Source organism: Montipora capricornis, chromosome 8, assembly GCF_036669925.1.
Source record: "Montipora capricornis isolate CH-2021 chromosome 8, ASM3666992v2, whole genome shotgun sequence".
Lineage (NCBI taxonomy): Eukaryota > Metazoa > Cnidaria > Anthozoa > Scleractinia > Acroporidae > Montipora > Montipora capricornis.
Window position 1 is genome coordinate 38,323,304 of NC_090890.1, and position 11,297 is coordinate 38,334,600.

Sequence of the window (11,297 nt, forward strand, 5' to 3'; positions counted from 1 at the left end):
AAATACCTTTCCTATGCGAACATTAATGCACTTTAATTATTGATAAGTTGACGGCTATGGAGCAAGAAAGGAGTCCCCACGTCGGAGTAAAATATCGTTTTATTACAATTTGCACTCGAAATATCTTTTCCAGTTGGTCCGACGGAAGGAACGAAATATTAGGATTAATATCATAATGGATTTCTATTTGCGACTATGATGAGTTAAACGCTTTCGATTCTCATACATTTTGAAGAATAGCATCCTCTCCCTTAGATGATATATAAGAACTATTGACACCTGCAGTCAATTCATTGTTGCCTTGCCAACCTTACCTCAGCGGACTTCATATTGCGGCGAAACGTTTTCCTATTATAAACAGAATCATCACTTTTGAGCGAGCTGGCATTATTCAGAATCTCTCAAGCGCCTCTAAGTTCAATGAAGTATCAATTTTTGGTCAAAGAAATGACCTATTGTTTGTAGAACTAGAGTTCAAGAAACACCTTTAAGTTATTATTTGCTAAATATTTGCTGTCAACTTGAAATGGAAAGACAAACCCATGGAAATGCATCAAGAAGCTGCTACAGACCAAGTAAAGCCGACTTCTGTGTTATAACACAAAGACTGAGGACTCAAAGTCCCTCAAGCACCGCGGAAGTTTTAACAACAAGCCTGGATGAAGGTGAGATGACACTGCACGAAAGACAAAGCCAAAACCGACAGGAAGTTTTGCAGCGAGATCAATATCTTTTGTCAGTGCGACCGAACAGACACGTTGCTTTTGCCGCAAAACGTGCCAAAATAAAAAACCAGGGTCTAACCAAGGAATTAGAGACTCAAGTTAATATTTGGAAGCGAGAACTAAAGCAAAATTGCAGGATTGTCGGTGCTAACGAGAGGAAATTACAAAAAGAGCTCGTTCATGTGAGAAAGAAGGAAGTTTTAAGAATTCCCAGCTTAAGCAAGTCCAGTTCAGAAAAAGATTTCAAACGCTTTAACAAACGACTTTCGCAGAATTGCCATGAGGAACTTCCAAGATTGGTCATTAAGGATTCTAGTGATGGCAGACGTGATTATCAGAAAAGAAACGAAAGCGAAGGAAGACAAGACCAGGAATTTCGAAACACTGTTAGCCTACCTGATTTATTATAAATGAAAATCAAGAAAATCAGTTGATATTGTGCAGGGGACCATTTTCTTGGCAAAACTGAAAACTCCCTGTTTGGTGAAATACTGATAATCATGTAAGAAAAAAGCCGGAAATCTTAAAGTTCCACTGAAGAGCAAAGTCTCGAGAATAGAATCAAAACAATAGAGGATAAGGTATAAGAACGGTTAAATGCTTTTCCGTAATCTTCTTTTCAATTTTTTGGGAGTCCCCAAACAGTGCCGTTACTAAGTGTACTACTGGTGTTGACTCACAAAGCCTGTGAGGACTGATTACCCCTTTTATTTGTTTATTATATTTTCACGATTTATTTCGTTGTCTACTGTTGCCAGCAGTTTCGCGTTAGCATTCACATAACCGATTGGATATAAAGTAATGCAACAGTATCCACTAAGTTAAGCCCTTTCGGGTGGAGTTAGTACTTCAATGGGAGGCCATCGCGAAATCCTCGTGGCGAAGACACTTCTTATTCTTTTTGCTTGTTTTCGTGTTTGTATTTGGTTGTTAAAGGCTTTTTCGAAACTTTTTTTATTCCTGTCTTGAGAGGAATAGCGATGGAATCCCCAAAGGGTGCATTTAGGCTAAGCGGGTGTTGACTCAAAAAGCCCACAAGCGCCCTAGGCAAGAATGCCACCAATGTTAACGCCAGTGTTGCTGTGTACCAATGCTCTGGCAAAATAAAAGAAAAGGCGACAAGTGAGCCACAAACAGAATAACTGTACAATGGACAATTGCTGAAATTCAAGGAAATCCTGCATTAGTTTCGTACTTCATGCACGCACTGCAGCTCTACAATCTTAGACTCGCTCACTCACTCAGGCAGCCCCCGCGGTGACAATATGAGAAATGCACTTACAGTGCACCACCCACAAAACGCAGGCCGGGAGAACTTATCTGAGGCTTAAATAAGGCGAACCATCAAGAGGCACGCAATTTAATTAAGAACCCACAGCAGGATCGACCCACGGAACTAAACATCTTTGTTCCTGTATTTGTAATCGTATCTGGAATTCCCCTTGTTATATAAGTAAACACTTACGTTTAATAGAGGTTGTCTCAACACGGCAGATGGAAGCATAAAGGTCCTAAAGCAATGAAATTTGGCACTTTAGAGTAGTTTTAAAACCGGGTATCAATGAAGGGGAAAGAATTTCAGTGCTACTTAATTTAGATTGGAAACGGTACGGCCTTACGGGGACATTAACTTGAACTGTAGGAACCACTCTACGGTAAGTTTGGAAACATGAACAGCAGTCCATTGTCTTTTGCTGAATGAAGACTTGCCATTTATACTTAATTCTGTCAAATACGAAAGAAAACAGTTTAAAAGGATCTCAAGAAGCTGTTGATTCATACCACGACGTAGAAATATGTTTTTGTACGAGTTCAATAGTTACCGTGAGTACACAAAAGGTTAAGCTGGTAATAACGCCGGCTTGGTGACAAAGGTGCTAAAACATAATTGCTTAATAATCAAGCATCTTTTTTCTCTTTTTGCCCTTCTTTTGAAAAATCATGTTTTTTGTATTCGCCGCTTGTTAAACAATCGAACCAAGGTGGAAATTACATAAAAGAAAACTGCTTTTCTTACTTTCTTTTGATATTAAGAATGGTTACATATATTATAAAAATTATATAACCTTCTTGTAATATTTGTCGCGCCAATTCGAGCTAGGTTAGTTTACAAATTTTTCTGTATCACCTGTGCCAAGTTATGGGAGGTCTGTTCGATATATTGGCCGCAAGGTTTTTTTGCTGCCAATTATTTCCCGTCTAAATTAATGAAAAGGATCATGGTGAAAGCATTGATTTATCGGGAGACTTTACTCCTTAGCTGGGTCCTAAATACGTGTGAAACATTTGTATTCCTAAGTGTGCAAATGAATTAATGATGCAAAAACTAGTAGGTTAGCAGTTCTTTTTCTTGATTCCGTTCGCCGTTTTCCTAGCAGTGCTATCTATTTACCTATCTATCTAGAGAGGAAGGCGAGAGATTGTTGTCGTTGTTCTTTGAATTTTGTCGATTCCTAGTCACACTAACGACCAAACTATGCAGGTAATGGGAGCAGGTTATATTGGGGATAAAAGGTGTTTTCTATAATGTGAATAGTACTTAACTCGGAAAGACTAATTTAGAAACAATTAAGGAGCATAATACTGGTACAAATTTTGTTTGCGTATATTTCAAACTTCGTGTATTGCTTACGCAAGACGCGAAGTGGATATAGTTTCCCAACTTGCTTGGTCACCGATGACTTTTAATTGAATTTATTCAACTGTAATCTTTTTTGCTTAAGAAAATGCCTCTCTAGTTTAAGAAGCAGTTGCAGCGTTTTGAGGTTGAAGAAAGAAAGAAACCTGGTGCTGCTAAAATATGGTTTCGAGGCGCATTCTAGGTCCTTAGCGCGTCTTTTGTGATGAACAAATTAATATGTTGTTGAGAAAGGCCATCTGGTTTGAATACAAATTTTATAGTAGTTTAAGCGGTGCATAGAACACACGATTGGCAGAAAATTTGTGTTATAAAGATCTTGGAATCTGGTTCCTTATAACATGATGTTGCCTTTTTGTTGGTCTTAGTATTGTTGGAATGAATATGGATCTCAATTTTACGCTTATTAATCGAGGAAATGCTTAATATGTCACCAGGTGACGAGCACGAAGGGTTCACGTGAAGCTACGTAAATCTTTTCCTGTTCGGCACAAGTCCTGAACTCAAGAGGTCCAGAATTAGTTAATACTCCAATACGTCGCACAGTCTTCTGGGTGCTTTCATTTTCAAAGGCTCTTTGAATGGTAGGTGTACGAGGGCTCAAAGTAAGTCTGGTGTAAAATCCGGATATATTATGGAATCGATTCCTAACTAAACACTTCCTGGAAACGCATATGAACTTGAACATAATGCACTTAAAGATTACTCTTTAGCCTTTTTGTTAAAGCACTCTTAAAGTATTTTTAAAGATGGGTGTTTTACATCACTCGAGGCCATTGTCATTTGGAGGTAAGCGCTCAAGAGGATATACTCCGAGTAAAGTGGCGATGATAGTTTATTGTCACTGAGGGATTTACATGAGAATAATGAACTGGAAAACTGTCATATATAACAGTGGGTACCGGGGAACATCGTGTTAGTAGCTCACAGAGCTTTGCTTGAAAACGTCTTATTCTTTTTCCTTTTCACGCAATGATGTCAAGCAGGAAAAGCCGCGTCTTTTTTCGTTGCGTAAGTTATTTTGTAGAGTACGTAGAGAGATCAGTCATTGCGCGGTGTAATAGGCATTTTAAGCGATTGCAAAGAAGGCTGAAAAGACAGGTTTAAAAGGATCATGACCATATGCTTGGGTACTTCGCGCTTAACTTGTTTAAGTTGCCATTGGGTAGAGAAAGTTCGAGAAAATGAATGATCCTAACCTGCGATCAGACCCATTTTTAGCTTCTCCCATATGTTCTCTTCTGTCGTCGTTCGCTAAAATTGGGCCTGACCAAATCCGGACGGTTTGGCCGACCAAACTCGTAATCTGATTGGCTGTTGAAACGCTGGAAGTGAAAATGTTCTCATGATTGCGCGGAGCTCTCGCGAAGTCCTCGAGACTCATCCGCCATAAGTGTACGAAGAAAGTTGCTGCCTTTTGTTCTTACAATAGGGAGCTTAAGCAACGACAACGGCGACGGCAACGAGAACGTCCTCTCAAAATATAAATTTGTGTTATTTTAATTGCTTCGTGACTATTTCAACGGTTTTAATATGCCAAGGGTGTGGTAATTCCTCAAAGATGACACCAGTCGGAACGGCACTCTATTTTAGGAGAGAAAATGAAAATTTATCCTCAAGTGCTGACGTTCTTCATAAAACCAAAAACTTGGCTATTTCACGTTGTTGTTTTGCTGACGACGGCAACGAAATGGACAAAAGTGAAAAACGCACGTGCAGGGCGTGCGAAGCTATAGTTTTTAACCACTAAATATGCAAATTCGTGACGTTCTCGTTGCCGTCGCCGTTGTCGTTGCTTAAGCTCCCTAATAGGGAGCTTAAGCAACGACAACGGCGACGGCAACGAGAACGTCACAAATTTGCATATTTAGTGGGTAAAAACAATAGCTTTGCACGCCCTGCACGTGCGTTTTTCACTTTTGTCCATTTCGTTGCCGTCGTCAGCAAAACAACAACGTGAAATAGCCAAGTTTTTGGTTTTATGAAGAACGTCAGCACTTGAGGATAAATTTTCATTTTCTCTCCTAAAATTAAGTGCCGTTCCGACTGGAACGGCGACGGCAACGAGAACGTCCTCTCAAAATATAAATTTGTGTTATTTTAATTGCTTCGTGACTATTTCAACGGTTTTAATATGACAAGGGTGTGGTAATTCCTCAAAGATGACACCAGTCGGAACGGCACTCTATTTTAGGAGAGAAAATGAAAATTTATCCTCAAGTGCTGACGTTCTTCGTAAAACCAAAAACTTGGCTATTTCACGTTGTTGTTTTGCTGACGACGGCAACGAAATGGACAAAAGTGAAAAACGCACGTGCAGGGCGTGCGAAGCTATAGTTTTTAACCACTAAATATGCAAATTCGTGACGTTCTCGTTGCCGTCGCCGTTGTCGTTGCTTAAGCTCCCTAATGACGTGGACGGTGCAACTTGATTTTATTTGTATAAATGGAAAGATGCCATCTGAAACATCTGATAACTTGTCCAGAATCGGGTTTGAATATCTGGAAAGAGTGAAATTAGCGAGCGTTGTCGAGCTCTGTGGCCATGTGGTTGAAAGTACTTTGGCAAAAACTTCCCTGATGTTTTGAAAGCTAAATAGCGGGTTCTTTCAAATGGCATATTGGTTCCCTGAATGAGACAAAGGACATATATATCAACAGGAGGAGATGCTGATAAAATCGATAGTAGCCAAAACGCAAGGCCGGGGCCGGGGTCGGGGTGCCTTTTCTTTTTCCCATTTTTTTTGGTTTCAATTTTTATCGTTATTCTCCTGTTGGTTTTTGCGATAACCTGACTTCGTCTTTTCGAAAATCGGAGTTTGTTTTTGGAAGTTAAGATCATTTCCGGAAATGCTGAAATTGGAGTTTAGGAAATATACGCCAACTGCCAAAAACACTGAAGACTCGCTGATCTCCACACTTAAAAACAGCATTGCAATGTTTACTTCTTGAGAAAAATAAAAAAAATGTGATCGTCACGCAAAGTTTACATTTACTCGTTGCTCGTGTTGCTGTCATGTTGTTGTCTGTCTTTACTAGAAACGGTTTGTAGTAAAGCCAGAGTCGCACGGGAACTTGCTAGTCAATTCTATTCGGACGTCACGGGATCGAATCCAATATCACTATAAAAAACAGAACAACATTGAAAACAATTTTGCGAAAACAAGCAAATGATAACGTTGTGTGACGACTATCGTGGAACTGTGGCTATGTTCTGTTTCGTTTTAATTGTATTGCGGAGGTTTTTACGAAGTAAACATTAAATGTGGAGCTCAGCGGATCTTCAGTGTCTCAAGGAGTTAGTGTATATTCCCCACAAAAATTCCAATTTCAGTCTGAAATTCTCTTAATTTCGAAAAACAAAGATGTCTCTTTCGTAGATTCCGTATAAATGAAAGAAAGATGCCAAACATTCGAATATAACATTACAGGAAAATAATGTCAAAAATTGAAACAAAAAAAAATTGGAAAAAAAAGACACCCTGACCCCGACCCCGACCCCAACCCCGACCCCAACCCGGCCCCGGTCCCGTCCCCGCGATTTGGCTACTACCGATAAAATCGCAAGTTAAGCGAATGCATGTTTTGAATAACTGTGTATCAAACGGCTTTATTTACTTACTGTACATGACACGGTTTGTTTGCACAATTTGGAGTCAAGATTGCTTCATAATATTTCCAGTTGATTTAACTTAAAACTCGCACTCCAGAAACTAAACTGGCATGTTTCCAGAGAGACCAACTGTACAAAAATAAAAGAAACTTTGCGAGTCCATCTTACTGTTCGTACTCCATCAAGAAATTAACGGCGCAAACGTATCATGATTTTAGTGCGCGCAATTCTAGAAATACCGTCTGCAACTGAAGATATTACCCGAAAAAATCACCAAAGCAACCTTCATGGGCAAACACGTTAAAGGAATAATGTATTTCTTTTTTTTTCTTTTCGTTAAAAATCTATTGCAAACCGTCCAACGACAAAATGCTAGGTTATCTCAATTACAAATTAAGATGTCAAGCTTAAAAGATTGCATATTCAGTGAAGTTCGGAGGAAGAATTACATCTGTTCCATCTAATTCGTAAAAAACGATGTTAAATTTTCTATACCACCATCACCTGTCGCGTGTGCTCTTGAAGAAGCGGAGACGCAGTCTGGCGCTGGCTGCCCATGCCAAATTCCACTATCACGAAAGCATGTCAGTTTCTTAAAATATCTTTTACTAGAAGCCGCTCGGCAGTGCATGTTTTCAGTCTTTCACACCGTTTGCCTGGTTTTTAATCTTTTCCTACATTTTCCAACACAAGAGGGAGTTTAAGCAAAGACGACGGCTACGGCAACGAAACGTCATCCCAAAATATGACTTAGCGCTATCGCAAGTATTTCGCGATTATTCCGTCTTGTTCACCTTGCATACAATACGGGTGAACTATCCTGTAACTGGAAGAATTACGTTTTGCAAACGTGTAATGTGAAGTGCTAGTTTTCAACCCCATATGAACCATGTGAGCGTTAGCCCTACTGATGGAAATGGGCCCACACAAGGACAGAGAAAAACTCTGACCACAGTTCCCGCGTTATTGTAATCGCTTTGCGACAATTCCAAGCATTTTAAGAACGAAACTAGTATAAACGGCGCTCAATTTAGAGGGGGAAAATGAAAATTTATCCTCAAGCGCTGACTTTCTCCCTAAAAGCTCAAATTTGGTCAGTTCACGTTGTTGTTTTGCTGACGACGGCAAAGAAACAGATAAAAATGAAAAATACACGTGCAGAGCGTGCAAAGCTATTGTTTTTGCGCACTAAATATGCAAATTTGTGACGTTCTCGTTGCCGTCGCCGTTGTCATTGCTAAAGCTCCCTAATTAAGGCAGGGATGGGCGCCATTCCTTTCCCGATTTTATGCACTACTTGACGCCACTGGCATTCCTTTTACCGACCTTAAATAGATGGATAGCTGAGTGAACTTTGGAGCACACGTGCTGTAGAGACAGGTATAAACAAGCGGGGTATGTTGCGGCACGCGAAACTTCAACTGCAATCTAAGTAAATATGAGATTCATCATTATCTTCGTGTGCGTGTTTATCATTATTACTATTTTTTCATTTCATGACAGAATATTTACTCATGTCACTAGACACCCAGTTAACCTTATAGGTAAATAAATCCTCTTTAAGAGAGTTAAGGCCCTGAGCGAAAACACTAGATATTTCTCATGTGTATTAGATTTGGCACAAGTGAAATGCGACGTTGTAACACGAGCTTAAGTTATTTTCACGTTTTTTTTTAGTATTTCCTCACCGGGATTAGGCCTTATTCACGATAGCCGCCATGTTGGTTTTCTAATTGTCATGCAAATTAGCCATGTGTTATGCTGGGAGGCAAACATTGGAAAAAAGGCAAATTGGGGAAAATCGGCTTGTCGAAATAATTATTGAAATAACATTGCGAAAAGTCCATTTCAGTATTTAGAATTAAGTACCTCTTATAATAATTTTATATCTTTGGATTGCATTTGACAGTTTGACTTTCTACTTCGTTAGCTGATCATTTTTCACTAAAAAAACGTCGAAGTAACTTGTGTAATCATTCTATTTTATTACTTAGGTGATAAACATTCAATGAACGTGAAACAAATCATCTGTGTGGCTAAGATATTCGTTGTAACCTCTCAAAGTTGTGTTGTTTGCCCCCTCAGAAGTGTGTAGCTAATTTGCATGATAATAACAAATACAACATGGCGGCCATCGTGAATAAGGTCTATTCTATCGACTTAAAATTGCAAAGGGAATTGTGATTGACAAGCGCTGAGTATACCAAGTCTGATTGCGTCAAGAGACTGATGAGATGATAGGTTTTGAGTGCTGAAAGCATCCCCACGCCCCGTGATACTTTTTTTTCAATCTCTTCTAAGCTTCGTGCCATGTTGTGAATTTTTTTTTTTTGTCTCTTGCCCATAGTCGTGCAGCCAGTGATAACCAATATGGTGTCTTCATTAAAATAGCCACGCATCATGCCCGCGGGTTATAAATTTAAACTGAAAAAAATTATTATTGGAACAGCCATGTATGGTAGATGAGTTCTCCTCTCCTCATCCTCTTTTGGATTGCGGACGAGCGCTGTGTCTGCTCATTTGTCAAATACTGTTTTCTTTTGGCGTCTTCCGAAGTTACGTTTCGAAACTAAAATATTTGAGTCACGATGACAGACAACGAACACATCTCCCTTTGTCTTGACTTAACTGTATACCTATCTTTCTGTTTTTTTCTCCCTAGACTGCCTTTTGTTTAGTTTTTATATTCTCTTCTACTGCGAAACTAACGAAAAAAGACCCCCAGACACGTCTGTCCCGTTTGATAGCTCGAAATAACTTTTATCTTCCGGTACTTGACGATGAATCGAGGAGTCGCGAAGCATACCTGGAAGACAGCAAAACCCACAAGGACGAAGGATCTTACGTGAAGAACTCGTCATATAGCCGAGAAATCCAAAACCTGGAGTCAAGATCGCCAGATGACTGCACGGAGTCAATAACACATAAGATAATGCTCTGCGGCCATTACGGGTCTAAGTGGAAAATGGTTTACAAATGCAGGCCATCCAATCGTAATTCAAGGGGCTGCCAATGTCAACCCGTCAAAACGAAGTACCCCGGTTGCAGGGCTTTTATCTCGGGGTGCAGGTGCTATGGAGGCAGTGGATCAGGATTTTGAATCCCATGTATGTCTTTCCATAACTGATTTGATTAAAAACAATCAAGTGATGAAAAATAATTAGCTTGCACAAATGAAAGGCACATATAGAACGGGACTCAGAATAAAACAGATGAATTCGTTCTACACGTCGTGACTGGTTGTTCACAAGTAAATTGAGAGTTGAATGTGACGTCCTTTTCCTTTAATTCAGAATTGTGGGAGCAATACCGACCTCATTAATTTCCAGGGCCTTTCCTCTCCCCTTCAGACCATCAAAGTGAAGTCGTAAGGGGTTATGAGGGAGTAGAGGGTGACAATAGAGGTTTTGCACGGCAGCCATGTTGCATGGCAGGAACAATAGATTCTTTTTCCTATGGGAACAAATGTTCTTTCTAATGCAAAACATTTCCATTGTTCCTGCTATGCAACATGGCTGCCGTGCAAAACCTCTATTGTCACCCTTTACTCCGTCATAACCCCTTACGACCACACGACACGATTAATGGTCAAAGTCTATCGTTTTTCGGCCATTGAGAGTTTTTAATGGACGCCATCCGTCCAATAATTTTTCTTTTGTTGAACGTTTGATCGACCACGCTGCCTTCAGTAGGCGGGTGAAATTGTTTTATTGGCTAGCAGCTAAATTATGCAAGAAATCTGAGCGAAGGAATAAAAGACAAAGGAATGTCGTAAGTTTTTGGGAATTGTTGTTGTAGACAAATATGCTTCTTTTACTAGTACTCAATTTCCACTCCAAGATGAGTTGTCACAGCCTTTTCACGGCTTAGTATTTACGCTTGCATCTTATAGCGAGAGAATGCATGTTAATATGTTCGTATACTCTCCCATACAAATCTCACAGTTGAGCCGAATGGCGACATGTTGGTTTTTCGCAAGAATGCACGATCGTAGGGCCAAAATTAACAAAAAAAAATTCTTTGGAACAGAAACACAGTTCACTTATGACAAAAATCATGATTTGAATCTTGTAGTCCACATTTGTGTAACTAGAGCCGATTGAGTGCTCTCATCTCTTTGCCATCTCTTCGCATGCTCTCCTTTAATTCACCGACCCTACACAAGGGATGGATATTGAAACTTTCTTCCATACTATTCGATGACTGACTAACTGGGCCCAGAATGTGAGGGTTGACTCCGAGGCCAAGTATAGGAGATGGAAGCTTTCCTCGATGAGCTCCGGCGTTAAGGTAAACTTAAAAACAAGAGAAGGAAGCAAGC

At 39.8% G+C, this 11,297-nt stretch overlaps 1 long non-coding RNA gene across 1 annotated transcript; it reads left to right on the plus strand.

Moving 5' to 3' along the window:
* Window positions 1-4,242: 4,242 nt before the first annotated feature.
* On the plus strand, window positions 4,243-10,202 carry LOC138060312 (uncharacterized). Its single transcript, XR_011134326.1, has 2 exons — window positions 4,243-4,374; window positions 9,639-10,202. It is a non-coding gene; the product is annotated as an uncharacterized lncRNA (long non-coding RNA).
* Window positions 10,203-11,297: the final 1,095 nt, after the last annotated feature.